The 12,068-nt window shown below is 35.7% G+C and overlaps 1 protein-coding gene across 3 annotated transcripts in view; it reads left to right on the plus strand.

Annotated features, from left to right (window-relative positions):
- The window catches only part of Macrod2 (MACRO domain containing 2), a 1,840,776-nt gene that overhangs the window by 285,247 nt on the left and 1,543,461 nt on the right, over nucleotides 1-12,068 (plus strand). The gene's annotated exons all lie outside the window — the stretch shown is intronic.

Here is a 12,068-nt window from a genome sequence, read left to right on the forward strand (position 1 = left end):
ACAAATAAATTGAAAGAAGGTTTTGATTTATTTAGGAGAAATGGAATATGAATGACAAAAGTTAGAAAATAATGAACAGTCGGTTCTTAAAGAGTAAGTTATTATTCATATATATATTTTACAAGATAAAAGTATATTCACATACTTTTATTTTTGTTCATGTTCTTTAGAACCTAGTACATTTTAGGTCATTTGTAGTTAAGAATCTCCCCCCGTAGAAAGTTTTAAAGATTAAGTAGAATATCTTACTTTCTGATATGTTTTTGTTGCACTGAACATGGGCTTAGATATAAAAATTTTAAAACTAATCTTTCAGGGGTGGTTTTGCTCCTGATTTTTTTGTTTTCTTTTTGAGGCAGGGTCTCACTATGCAGTTCAGGCTGGCCTTGAGCTCACTCTGTACCCCAGACTGGTCTCGAACTCTCAATGATCCTCCTTCCTCAGCCTCTTGAGTGCTAGGATTACAGGTGTGTGCCACCACAACCAGTTTGCCCCTGAATTAAAACCACCCCTGGTTTAAAATTATTTTATATTAATTTAGATGCATGAATAAACACAACAAGACTGCAAGATGTGGAGATTATAAATTTCTATCCCTAATTAGCACAGTTATATATTTTTATCTTCAATTACAGTTTTAAGATTGGTTGCTGCTGTTTGGTCAACAGTTTGGGCCTCTATGTTTTCTACTAAATAAGTGCATTTTACTTTAATGTTTCGGGGAAAAAGTTCGCTTTTATATTTACCTGGAGGGCAATTTCCTTGAATGTCTTTATTTGTTTTATTCTTAGAGGTTCATGACTTTATCCTTTCTTCTTTTTCAAGTTTCTCTGAATGCTCATTTCTGAAGGAGGCCAGGTAATTGTCTTTCACAAGAGTACTTGATTATGGTTTCTTCTTTAGTTTCATTTAGTTTCTTTATATTATATAGCTATTTGGTCTGATTCCCCTCCAAGAACTTGTGATGTCAAAGTAGAAGGTGACTCCTTTATAAGAGATGTACTGACCCCTATTGCTTTATGATTACACTTTTGCAGGCTTCTGGAGGAGATAGCCAGTAAATTTCAGAGCTTTAGAATTCTAATATCTATTGAAAACCCAGTTTCTTAGAATCTTTAAGTAGTACTAAATAAACTGATCTGCAGCTGCTGACAATTTGGAAAAATGGAGGTGGAAGTAACAGATAATCTCTTAAGAAAGGGTAGATTCTTTTCTGTTACTGCAAAACAAACACATAGCTTAAATTTTGATGAAAGAACTCTTTCTAGAAGCCTTTTTCAGATAGGAGGTAATTCTATACAAAAGGGAAAGTTTTGCCTGACCAAATCCCTGTGGGTTTATATCCATATTTAATTGGTTTGTCTCCATTAAAGCAAGCCTTCAACAGAAAATAAAGATAAATGGAAATTTTGGGTTATAGATATCTAAAAGAAAGTGTACTGGCTTGGGAGTTAGGAACTCTGAGGATTTTGTTCCCTAGGTTGCCATTTGTTACATGACTTCATATTACCTGCTTGGGCTTTGGTTTCATCACATGGGAAATAAAGACAGGAAGAATTTATCGAATGCCAATTGTATATTTTTTTTCATTTTATTTCAAACAGGATTAAAAGGTAGAAGCAAGAAATTTTGAATAGTCTATATTACAGACACTGAAATTCCAACAGTTGGAAGTGAATTTCTAACAGTATGTGTCAATTGTGAAATAGTATATACTTCCTCCAGAATGGTTAAGAGTAACTTGAGTTACTTCAGATTGGTTTCTGCTATGTTTCTTGAAGGAGATTAAGTACAACAAGGGGATGGCTGTCCTAGTTTAAGGGAAGGAAAAGCTGGAAATTTTCTGCTTGGAGATTTTCAGGCTATGATAGGAAGGGACTGGATTCTCACAGCAGTTATGACTCAGCTCAGTATGGAGGAGCCACTGCAGCTTGAAGTTTAAGAGCATGGACTTCAGAGGCTAGGTTCCATCTTAGCTTTGCCACATGACTGCAGACAAATTCTTAATATCTCTGAGCTTATTAGCTCAGTGTCTGACTCATACCATGTGCCCAATAAAGTAGTAGCTGCCATGATTAAGATGGGGGTATCTGAACATCTGGAAAAGAGGGCATTAAGAAGTGAGAGAAAAGTGCACAAAGGAAGATTTGGGAGGACCAATAACAGATTGTGATTCTTTTCAAATTTCCTTATGAAGCAGTTCAGCAGCCAAGAAATGGAAATGGGTGGAAAAATAGGAATTTTTTTAATTGATTTTTTTTCCCTCTCATCCTCATATATCTCATGATCTCATCTTCCCAGCATTTAAAACTCTTAGTTCTAGTAGACAGTTCAGGTTGAAAAGGTAAATAGTTTTGCTATTATTTTGCATTGTCTGTGTTTTGTACAGTAGCCTGTGAATCTAGCATTTTACCAAGAAAGTGAATTTCAAATTGAAAATGACTGGCTTAGAAATGGATTCCAATAATTCTCTGGTTTTAAAATTCTAAGCATACTGAATTTGTCTGTCAAAGAATTTTGTATTTTCTGGTTTTGTGAGAAGATGTGAGATGTTTCCTACTGGAGAACAGGGAGATTGGATTTGGATTATCTGCTATTTACTTGTATATCCAGGCAAAAAATTTCTCCCCCAGTCTCTTTTAGTAACTAAGTTCCAGCTGAAAGTATCTATAGCACATAATTATTTCATAAAACAATTTAATTCAGGTTTTTCTATACTATCTATACTTAAGCTCCTTCATTAATTTTTGTATTAGTACATGTTTTCAGTACAAATTGTTTGCATTCTTTTTGTGGAGTTGATACATGTATATAACATGTCTGAATTTCTTTTTCATGCCCTTTTCCTGCCCTCTCTTCCCTGTCCCTCCATCTCTTGATCCCCTCCCCATGTGAGAAAGATCAGTCTTCCTACTTCCTATTATCTTTTATTTTGCTCTGTATTTATAATTTGGATTTCTCATAAAAGAGAAACCATATACTATTTAAACTTGTGTGTCTGATTTATTTCACTTAACATTATGATCTCAAGGTGCATCCATTTCCTACAAATGATTCATTTATTTTTCTTTATGGCAGAGTAGCACACCATTGTGTGTAAATACCACATTTTCTTTATTCATTATATGTTCATGAACACAAAGACTGCTTCCAAGATTTAGCTATTATAAATTGTGCTGCTACAAACATGAGTATGCATGGATTACTGTAATATGGTGTCTTTAACTTTTCAGGAAGATAGATGTCTTAGTTACTTTTCTCTTGTTTCTGAGACAAAAATACCAAACACCCAAAGTTAAAGGGGAAAGCATTTATTTAGCTCCCAGTCTGTAGAGGTTTCATTCTATGATCAGCTGGCTCCAAGGCAAGGTGGCATGGCTAGGGGCATTGCAAAAGAGAAACAGTTCATGGCAGGCAGAAGGTACCAAAGTAGCAAGGGACAACCGTGGCTCTTTTTATCTCTTGTGTCTTATCCAGGCTACTTAGGGCAGGTAGTACCCACACCCTTAATCCTAGTGCCCTTGAGGCCTCATACTGCACCATGAATCCATCCCAGTGTCACACATTGTAGATCCAGCCACCTCTGAAAAAGCCTCACCTATAACTTCAGGAGGCATTCACAAGCCACATCAAACATGAAGAATAGCTGTGTAATTTCTAGTTTTAGTTGCCACACTGATTTTCATAGTGGTTGTACTAGTTTACATTCCCACCAATAATGTACAAGTGTTATTATTTAATTTCTTAATAATGACCTTTCTTTCCGGGGTAAGATGAAACCACGATGTTGCTTTAATTTGCATTTATTATTGACCACCTCTGTAAAAGAAGCTGGTAAGATAAGATAATCCTACTGCAGTGCTTTGTGATTTAATCTTAGAACACCCTAAAATTATTGTAAGTCTCAGAAATAGTTTTAATTTTTCTTCCCTTCACCATTATTGATAAGAATAAAATCATCAAAGTGAAAACAAGAACAGCTCAAGCTTTTGGTACTTTAAATGTCTTGGACAGTGATCGTTTGAGACTGTTTTGGTTGCAAGTGATTGAAAGTCCAAGCCTTAGTGCATAATTGACAGTTGGAATTGATGTGCCCATGTAAACTGAGAAGTTCAGATGTACTGTATAGTATGGCTTCAGGTAAAGCTTAATATGGTGGCTTAAAATATGTCAACAAGAATATAGCCTTCCTGGGCAATCCATTCAGGACCCCTCCTATCTCACTGGAGCTCTTCCTATTCCCCAATAAATTTCTCTACTTAAAAAAAAAAAGAATGTAGCTTTCCTGTGGCGCTCTGTTCTGCCTCTTTCAGTGTTGGCAGAACTTGTTAGGCTATATAAAATGGGTGCTTGGTAGGTTTGGGCTTTCCTCATAGGCAGTAGGAATTCCAATACCATATTCCAACAACACACCATTGGAGGAGAGGTCTCCTCATAAGCTCTTGCATGAAGCCCTGGGCTTCACTCTTTGTCATTTGTTTAAACATGATCATGTGCTCATTCCTGAACTTATTACATGGGGATGGGAAGATAGGCTGGTGACCTTATGCACACTGTAGGAGCTGTAGATAAGGTGAACCCTACTGAAACATAGGGCTGTAAAGGGATAAAAGGGCATGCCCCAAAGGAAAATGGTATTACTGTTCATTTGAGAAGGAATGGATGTTGGAGATTAGCTCATTTTTGAATGATTTGGCATGCTGAAACTTAAGCCTATTTTGTAAAGTTATAAACTTGAAGCTACTCTTTTTCTTTCTTTTTTTAAAGCCAGATTTCTGTAAAAATTTCTAAAACATCCTTAAAAGATTTTCTATTTGTAGCGCTTCTCAAGTCCATTCTTTTTTTTTTTTTTTTTTTTTTCATTACTGGGAATCAAACTTAGGACTTTGCATTTGCCAGGCAGGCTCTGTGCGGCTGAGCTATCTCCCTGCCCGCTTTCTCAAGTCTAGCCCTTTTTTTTTCTGCGAACAGGTAATGATGCATGTTAGGACCCATCAGTACTACATCTTAGCATGAGCCTATGCAACATTAATAAAATATATAGAGAGTACATTCAGCTATCTGGAATTCTGTGAAGTCGGGCCAGTGCGCAATGCACTAGTTAGAAACTGTACCATATCTTTCTGAAGAATTCCAGAGGGTACTGAAGAAATTAGATTTTAGTAGGTCACAGTTGCCTTAGAATATAAAAGGTTTTTAAAATACTGTATTAAAGTGTTATTTTTTTCTGGTATTTGCATTTTATTAGTTAACACTTCAAATGTGCCTAAAAATAATCACAAATCCCTTTTAACTATATTTCCAAAACATACTGCACTGGAGTGAGATCTGTCATTACAGAATTTGAGACTGTAATCAAAGCAATATCCAGTTCTTATTTCCCTGCTTGCCTGCCCACACTCTGTTATAGCTTTCCTTTCTCTAGCACCCCAATTAGAATACTATACTTCCATGGCTTAGGAGAAAGAGGAATTGAAAAGACAAAGGAAAAGAAAAAAAGCAACAAGTAGCACCAGATTGGCCTCACAGGACAGCAAGGAAGAATGTGATTCAGAATAGGTTAGCACGTATCTCAAAGAAACGGGGTAAGGTAGCTGGGTAGTAAAAGAACGTGAAGCTTGATGATCCCTGTTTTCTTCCCTGTTCAGGGCCTCTGTACATGGCTATGCAGATGGAGCATTGTACAATTCCAGCTGATATACGTGATGCCCCTCACCGCTTTTCACCACCCTATGACCTGTTACCCTTCCTTCTTTGTTTTAAAATGCTTAAAAAAAAAAAAGACTTTCAAATGAACCTTTAAAAGAACAGAAACTTACTGCGTGTAGTGGCACACACCTGTGATCCCAGCTACATGTGAGTCTAGGCCAGGAAGATTGCAAATGGTGCAAGACCAGTCTCAACAACTTAGCAAGACCTTATCTTGAAGTTTACTAATGGGGAGGGGTGGATGTAGCTCAGTGTTCACTGGGTTCAATCCCCATTGCTGCCTAAATAAACAAATAAATAGTAGAGACTTGGGGCAGGTAGAGTGAATGAATCATCCCAATGATACTGTCTGTAGGAAGAGAGCTTCATTTCTCTGGCCTCAGTTTCCTCAATCATGTAGACAGGGATCTAGGACCCAACTACTTTTTACGTTACTGACTTAGATGAAGTGGTAAGTGTTCACTACTAAATCGGAGAAAACATCAACCAAGACAGAGCTAAAATTCTCTGGACAGTGGCATTTTGTGTTCATAGTGAAGAGTAGGGCCCGGGTCAGTTCAAAAGAGGCAATCAACTTATGTTAAATGGAGCTGTGTGTTTTAATGATTTATTTTTGGGAATGAAACAATTTGGGAAATGCTTCTGCTCATTGTCCTGGATGTCCACACCTTGAGATAACAGTCACTAAGGCTGATTCTGAGACCTCATTACAAAGCACAGTACAAAGTTCTTATCCTTGGCAATGATTAGTATGAAACATAGCTTGGGAGGAATGGCTAACAGTTAATAAGAGGAGACTGATGTATGTCTGATTACTGAGATGTACATCTACTAAGTGACATACTGGTGGGATGTCTCTGCAGCCATGTGATTCTTTCCACATAGCTACCTACAGTGCCTAACCAGTTAGGAAAGTGATCATCACTTACAAATCATTGATTGTTTCACTACTTCTGGAGTAACGGTGCTAATTTTAGGAACATGACTGGACTTTTTGAAATTTGCTGAAGTTGTGTTAGAGTTTTCATGCTGCCCCACCCCCATAGCTGGCTCTGTTGTTCTTCTGAGATTGCTTCTTTTTAGAGATTGTGATTTCTTGTAGTCGAGATTACTTAGGTTATATAAATGTTGAATGAAACATGCTCAAATGTGGGAAAGAGAGGTCCAGAGGTCTGGTTGACAGCTGTGGCGGAAAGGCGAGTCTGAGCAAACTCAGATTCCTCGGCAAACCGAGTAAAAACCCCGCCTAGGCTGTCCCGCTCTGACCTCTTGCTTCCACACAGCCCCCAGCCAAAAGTACCGCCTCCAAACTACGCCCCTGACCCGCCTCCATTGCCACGCCTCTAGCCTGCCCTATAAATGCCTGATACTTCCGCAATAAAGTAGATCTGTGCCATCAGCCTGGTCTCCGGTGTCCTCTTTCTTCACCGTTGCCGCTTACCACGGGCCCAGGTCCCTAGACCCAAGGAGGTTCAACCTCACTCAAAGTGGAATCAAAGATTCTATATCTGTTTATAAATGAATATAAAAACTGCCTCTCATTGGCACAGACTATGGGAAACAGATTCACTATAATAATGGGCCCTCTCCAAATTTAGAAGAGGTATGAATTGATTATTTGGTCGACTTCAAAGAAATAAGATATTCAGTTGATTTGATAGGTTCTAAGTTAGTATTTTACAATGCCATCTATTCAAAATAGAAGTTAAAAACTGTCATGTTTACAATGGAGAAATTTTCTGCAGAATATAAAGACATAAATTTTCTGAATATGATTCCTGATAAATATGTCATAAATTTATTAAACTTGTTTAGTTCACTTTCTAAGTTATTAACTAAAATTGTGGAATTTCAAACTTTTTAAAATTTTTTCACTAGATCTGATGAAGTTTATTAAAAGCATACATGTTGCCAAAATTTATTTGTACTTTAGTAAGCTTTTATTCTTACTTTAAAAGCATTTTTTTTAAATACAAGTTTTTAAAGTTACTACTTTTTATTTGGGCAAAATCTGAGTACTTTCTGATAGATTTTAATTCTCATGTTCACATTGAAGCAGCATGCAGCTATTTCAGTTATTCTGATGCAGTCCTTTGTTTTCTTCTGAGGCAGAGGGAATAGAGTTGTCACTGCCAAGTCCAGAGTGTAATTTTGTCTTCTTCCCTCAGGCAAGTCAGAAATAAGCTTATCAGATCATATCTTTTCAACCAACAGCAAAACCTGTTGGCTGACCAAAGAGGAGGAAGGGACTAGTAAAATACAAATGTGAGAGGTTGGATGCCAAAAATTATAGACTGATAGTGTTTTTTAAGTAGCTGAGCTATTTTGAAAGTAGGATTTATACATTTTAAAACATTTACTTGCATTTTACTTTCTCTAGAATTTTAAGTACAGTAAAATTTAGTTAATGAATTTACTTATATTTTATATATAGTAATTAAATAAAATCATTATTATTATTATTATTGTTGCCACTGTTATTACCAGTATTTGTTTCTTTTTTTTTCAGTATTTGTTTCTTAAAATAAATCTTTCTACCTCATATTTGGGAGAAGTTAGAGAAAACTATTTTGTGATCTCTATGCTCTCAGTAGTTTTCCAACAGAAAGTAGAGATAGTGTTCTTAAAGAAGGTAGAAGTAGCTCTCTGATAGAAAGTAGAATTCAGTTACTATAAATGTTAAATAATTATAAGGAACTTTTGAATCATATTTATATGCTGTACTCTTGTCTCTTTATACTAGGGGGTGGTGTTTCTGTAAGAGCAATATTATTTAGTATGGTGAGAATAAAAAGGAAATAATTTTTAAAGTTAATATTATAATCCCTCTATGAAAATCAGGCATCCTTTTTTGATATTTGAATTTTAAAATAATCTTTCTCATAAAAGATAATAATCTCAAATATATTTGGGAAAGACAAAGTTTTAATCAAGATCCAGTTTAATAGCAAAAAAAAAAACCCACTATAAGATAGGACTGTAAAGATAGGATTGTAAGTCTTTTTCTTACTTTTTTTGTTGTTGTTGCCCGTAAACTTCCTGTTTAACTCACATTCTGCCTTTCCTTTATGTGTGTATGATCCTGGTGATAGAACCCAGTACCCAAGGCCTTTGCACTGAATTTCATACCTAGCCTGTTTTATTTTTTATTTGCTATCAAGGTCTTGCTGAATCATTAAATTGCCCCCAGGCTGTGCTTAAACTTGTGATCCTCCTGCCTCAGCCTCCCAGAATGCCTACTGTGTTTTAAAACCTTCTTTTGGTTTGGCTTTTTTTGTCCTACATGCTCTAGTGTGCTTAAGAAAGAACCCCTCAACAGAGAATGTATACTATTATCTCTATTCTAATAAAGCTGTTATCTATTAATGGCATAGTAAATGGTAGGTCAGGAAATTGTGCTAGGAATACTAATTATAGAATTAAGGCGTCTTTTTGTGGCAGTATCTAAGATAAACAGATGCCACTCCAGTTCATATGGGTTTCAGTGTTTAATGTACTTTATCTAGCTCACTAGTTTCTCTTGGCTTAGACTGACTTTACTGCTATCTAAATCGGTGAATTACCTGGGGATGGGTGGTGATATTGCCTAAGTAATCTCTTACATGGAGATTGTTCAGCAGTTAGTTGATGCCTGGTTTGCTCTGTCTTTTCTGAACCAGCTCTCAACAAATGTTTATGAATAGTGAGGTGTGTGTCATAAGTCTGATCATTTGGGGTACATTCTTTGCTTTCCAAAGACTTCATAAACCAACCTTGTGACATTGCTTTATCCACTTATACATATATTATAGGCAAAACAAAATTATATCATGATAGCTGGCTGTATAGGCTTTTAGACAATCCCCAAAGTGCTAAGGACAAAGAAATCTGTTCTTGATCTTTGCCTGAGATGGTTAGCAACAAATTAAGCAATGCCTGCTGGCTACACAACTGTATTTGCAATCAAAAAGATACCAGCTCAGAAGGGAAAGCATTCAAAAAGATAGTAAAGAAAAAATCAGAGACATTGAGATAACAAATAACATGATAATGTGAGATGAAAAGAGTCTTGATAGGTAGATTTTGAACCGTGTATCTGTTACTATGATGGGAAAGTGCAAGCAAGGAAGAGAGGGAATTTTTAAACGATATTTATGTCGCACATTGCCTTCATCCCTGTAGTGAATTTTGGGGAAGGATAGAAAAGATGGATGAATTGCAGATACTGTGAGGAAGAATAAAGAAGTTTACAGAGGGGGAGAAAAAATTTATAAAGGAAGAGAAAGAAATTTTAGGCAACATAATCTCATTGTAGTGAGACTAGAATTCTAGTAGTGTTGATAATATACAGAGAACAGTAGAAAACTGAGCATAGACTAAAATAATAAAATTTGATTGCAGAGGAGAGGTAAATGTACAAAATGTAGAGATGTTCGACCAGTTTGTGACGCTGGGAAATGTGACTTAACCCTTTCATTCCCTTCTTGGCTGCTTCTGTAGAAGAGTGGAGGCTTTCCAAAAGCTACCCATTTTAAATTTACAGGCAGGTCTGTGGGATTACTATGCCATTATCTCTTCTACACAGATATGCCTCCGTTGACTGAGAGTGGGTCTCCTGTATATGGCATGGAGACCATTTGCTTTTGCAGGATTAAAGCAGACACTTGCCAAGAAAGCCATAATTAAGCCGTGGCTATTATGGGTGATGTGTGCATGAGGCCGTGTCACAGCCAAATCACCTGCACATCCATTAAGAATATGGGACAGCTTTCCAAGATTTCTGGTTGGCATCCAAATTAACATCTAGGCTAGCACTGCAGTGTCGGCAGAGACAACGGGATCCTCCCACATATGAAACCAGAACAAATGCACAGTTTTAGAACATAGAATTAAAATTCTGTGACATTAAGGGATTTGCATTAAGGTAATTTGTATCAGAAAATACACGACATAAAATATTAAGTAGGAAGTTGTACTGCTTTGGGATGTGCCATCTACTAAATGGTGTACCTGATTCTAATACGGATTTCTATTTTACTTGGCTTTTCTGAGCCTCATTACTTCCTTTGACTTGTCCTTTATGAACAATATCCTTCATTAGTAGACTAACAAACAAATGAATTTCTTCACTCATAAGGAAAACCAAGTGTTCTATTAGTCTCAATATTTGATTTTTAATGGAATATGCTTTAGTTGTATTTTTTCTCTCAATATCTCTAACATAGAATACTTACAAATTCATTGAAAAATGACTATTAAGAGAGTTTACAGAATAGAGCCATTAATGGTTTTCTTGACTATAAAAATGAATTACTATCTATTTCTACTAGACTTGTTTCAGGCTAGTAGAAACTGTGGACTCATTTTATAATTTACTAATAGCCATTAAATGATACCATTGCCTAAAATTCTGTGTTTGTGGTAGACAATTAGAAAATAATGATCCTAAGAGGAAAATAAAAATAATCTTGTCTCAGAAGGTTGGGGCAAGAGGATTGCTGTGACTGGGAGGCCAGCCTGGGCTATATAGTGAGTGCAATTCTTGCCTGAAATATATGTGAGTCCCTGACTCAAACAAAACAACAACAATAAGAACAACAACATAATAATAAGAACAATCTAAATTATTGTGAGCACTGAGTAGTACAGTCTTTCAAACCTTTATAAGGTCCTATAAACAAACATTTCCTTTATAAATTAGGAAAGTACTGTATTTATTTTTAAACTTTTTTTATTGAAGAAAATTATGAGTTTGTCTCCATGTTATCAACAGTTGTGTATCATCAGTAGGTAAAACAATTACTATCTGAATCCTGTGCTTTATCAAGTACATTTATTAAACAACTTCATTGAGGTAAAATTGACCTAAAGCTGACATTCTTAATGGATTTATAGTAATTACAAGATTGTTCCACAGAAAGGATGTACTATTGCAACCTTATTGTTACAAATTCATTGAAAAATGACTATTAAGAGAGTTTACAGAATAGAGCCATTAATTTTTTTTGATTATGAAAATGAATTATAATGGGGAATCTTGATCTCATAATTCAAAATAGTTGCATCCTTATTCCAGAAAGGATAGTCAAATAACAAATATATTATTTTTAATTATTACTCATCTGTTATAATTAATTGCAATTATTTAAAAATTTAATTAACAGCAAAATTACACTCAATTATTCCCTGCACGAACAAGACACAGGAACATTCCTTTTTATTATCTCCCACTTTGCAGATGGGAAATTCTCTGGCTTATATCCCTAAAAATAGAATATCTAGATTTTAGGAGACTACTTGTTTTTTTCCCTCTATTGCGATTTCTTTCTCTATTAGAGTGCTTTCAGGTGTAAGTAATGTGCAATGGAATTTAAAACAAT

This window comes from Chinchilla lanigera, unplaced genomic scaffold (assembly GCF_000276665.1).
Source record: "Chinchilla lanigera isolate Chin_1 unplaced genomic scaffold, ChiLan1.0 scaffold00014, whole genome shotgun sequence".
Lineage (NCBI taxonomy): Eukaryota > Metazoa > Chordata > Mammalia > Rodentia > Chinchillidae > Chinchilla > Chinchilla lanigera.